Source organism: Meriones unguiculatus, chromosome 1, assembly GCF_030254825.1.
Source record: "Meriones unguiculatus strain TT.TT164.6M chromosome 1, Bangor_MerUng_6.1, whole genome shotgun sequence".
Lineage (NCBI taxonomy): Eukaryota > Metazoa > Chordata > Mammalia > Rodentia > Muridae > Meriones > Meriones unguiculatus.
Window position 1 is genome coordinate 185975102 of NC_083349.1, and position 2934 is coordinate 185978035.

Sequence of the window (2934 nt, forward strand, 5' to 3'; positions counted from 1 at the left end):
AAACTAGGGCATGCAAGATGGCCAGGCAGGTAAAGCTGGCTGATACTAAATATGACGCCTGGAGTTTTATTCCTAAGACCTGCATAGTTCATATTTTTAAAAGATAAACTTTTAAATTTTTTTAACTTTATTTGTTTGTTTATTTATTTATTTATTTATTTATTATTTGGTGTTTTTTTGTTTTGTTTTGTTTTGTTTTTGAGACAGGGTTTCTCTGTGTAGCGTTGGCTGTCCTGTACACTCTTTGTAGACCAGGCTGGCCATGAACTCACAGTGATCTGCCTTCCTTTGCCTCCTAGAATGCTGGGATTACAGGCATGCACACCAAGCCTGGAGACATTTAAAATTCTTTTACTGCATTTATTTGTTTATCCTGTATGTGAATATGTATCTGGGTGGGCAACCTCAGAGTTCCTTCCCACTTCTAGTGTTGCAACACAGAAGAACCTTTGCAGTCACTCAACCAAGATGTCTGAAGAAACCCAGACCCAAGACCAACTAACAAGGACAAAGAGATTGAGACTTTTGCCTTTCGAGCAGAAATTGTTCCATTAATGTTATTGATCATCAATACTTTCTACTCAAAGAGATCTTTCTGTGGGAACTCATTTCAAATTTGTCAGACATTCTGGATAAAATCAGATATGAAAGCCTGGCAGATCCCAGTACCTACGCTCTGAGCTCACTCCCAGTGACCAAGTTCAGTCCCTCACCACAGTAGAAGTGGAGTGTCCAAAGCCAGTTTGGTTAATAATCTCAGCACTGCCGCTCACCCTGGAACCAAAGCCGTCAAGGAGACTTCGAAGCTGGTGTGAACATCTCTACGATTGGCCTGTTAGGTGATGGTTTTCATTCTCTGTATTTGTTTGCTGGGAAAATGGCTGTGATCACCAAAGAAGATGATGGGTAACATGCCTGGGAATCCTCAGCAGGGGACAAGTCACAGCAAGGGCCGAGGACTAGCACATGAGACTCTACGGGTCTTGAAACCAAAGTTACCCTGTACCTGAAAGATGACCAGCTGGAATGCTGACAGGACAGACAAATCAGGGAGGTTGCAAAGAAATATTCTCAGGTTCTTAGCTGTCCCATTTCTCTTTTCAAGGAGAATAAATGGAATAAAGAAATCAGTGATGATGAGGTTAAAGAAAAGGAAGAGGAAGGAGCAGTGGTGGCACAGGCCTTTAATCCCAGCACTCCAGAGGCAAAGAGGCAGGTGGATCTCTGAGTTTGAGACCAGCCTGGTCTACAAAATGAGTTCCAGGACAGCCAGCCATGGCTACACAGAGAAACCCTGCTTGAAACACCCCTCCCCCCAAAAAAGAAGAGGGATAAGGAGAAGAGAATAGAGGAGGGGAGGGGGAGAGGGTTGGGAGAGGTCGTCTGATTTAAACATGAAATGGTGTTAGTTCTGAAGAAGGAGGAGGAGAAATGAAGAAAGAGAGGAAGGAGAGAGAATGAAAGGTGACAAGAAAAAAAAATCTGATTAAGGAAAAGTACACTGATCAAGAGGAACTCAAGAAAACAAAACCTATTTAGGCCAGAAATGCTGATGGCACTAAGTATGGTGCATGATGTAAGAATCTGGCCCACAGTTGGGAAGAGCCTCTGGAGATGGAGTGTTGTTGTTTTTTTTTTTTTTTTTCTGTTGAAGGACAGTTGGAATCCTGAGTTCCTTTTATGTTTCAAGATGTGATCCTTTTGATATATTTGAAAACAGAAGTGGGGGGGACAAAATCACAAAAAAAAAAAACAAACAAAAAAGTTGTGTCTACAGAGTTCTCATCATGGGTAACCATGAGGAGCATCTCCCCAAGAATGAATTTCATTAGAGGAGTGGTAGGTTCCAAGGAGTTGTCACTAAAGAATTCCAATGAAATGTTAAAAACAACAACAACAAAAAAAAAAAAAAACAGAAAAAGCAGCAAAAGTTTTGAAAGTTGTCAGAAAGATTTTGATAGAAAAATAAATGTTCATTGAATCTTCTAAAAACCCTGGAATTCATGGAGACTCCTAAAGTCAGAAGAAGGTTTCAGAGCTGTGATCCTGTCTCTGACTACATGCCTTATTCTGACAGTGAGAAGCACCAAAATGAAGGCAAACCAAAAGCATGTCTATTCTATCACAAGGCTAATTGCTCTCTGCAAGTGATCTGTACAACTGAGCTCATTAACAAGCAGTGTGCTCAAGCTGAAGAAGTTTAAAGGGAAGATCTTAGAGTCAGTCACCCAAGAGGGTTGGGACTCCCAGACAAGGAAGAAGAGAAAGAGAAAAAGGAAGATAAAAAGACAAAGTGAGAAAGCCATGGAAGACCTCATGGGTGGGGGAAACCCAGACCCAAGTGGGAGCAGAGATCACGCCAAATCAATTGGTGACATTCCCATGTTCTATTGTTACAAACACGTGTGGATGGACTGCAACAAAGGGTGACCAGGCAGCAGAGAGACCCTTGGCAGAGGCTGACAAGGACAAGTCTGTGAAGGGTCTCATCTCTTGCTGTCTGGAACCGCATTCTTGTCCACTGGCTTCAGTGTGGAAGGTCCCCAGACCCCTGCTGCTCTCAGACTGAGAAGGACAGCCTCACTGTGGATGACTGAAGAGTGGCAGCCATTGGAGGAGACAGCAGCACATCATACGTGTAGAACAAGACTAAAATTTTCTAGGAAAAACATTTGTTCACTTGTTCAATGCTTACCTTCATCCCCTCTGAGGAGACATCTCCCAGGACACTTTGTTCTGTTTTGTGCTAGCATTCTAAGGTTCTCTAAGGCATGATACTTGACAAGCAGATAGGATTTCTTTCTACTCTCAAGCAATGCCCCAAGCCTCAGGCTATAACGCAAAGCTAGTAACACTTTTTCCAGTTTTGCTTTGGTTTATTTATTTTTAAAATATCTTTAGCTAATTTTTTTTTTTAGAATTATATACAATATA

General features: G+C 41.8%; 1 pseudogene; it reads left to right on the forward strand.

Moving 5' to 3' along the window:
* Positions 1-468: 468 nt before the first annotated feature.
* On the forward strand, positions 469-1969 carry LOC132654597 (heat shock protein HSP 90-alpha-like; annotated as a pseudogene).
* The last annotated feature ends 965 nt before the right edge of the window (positions 1970-2934 follow it).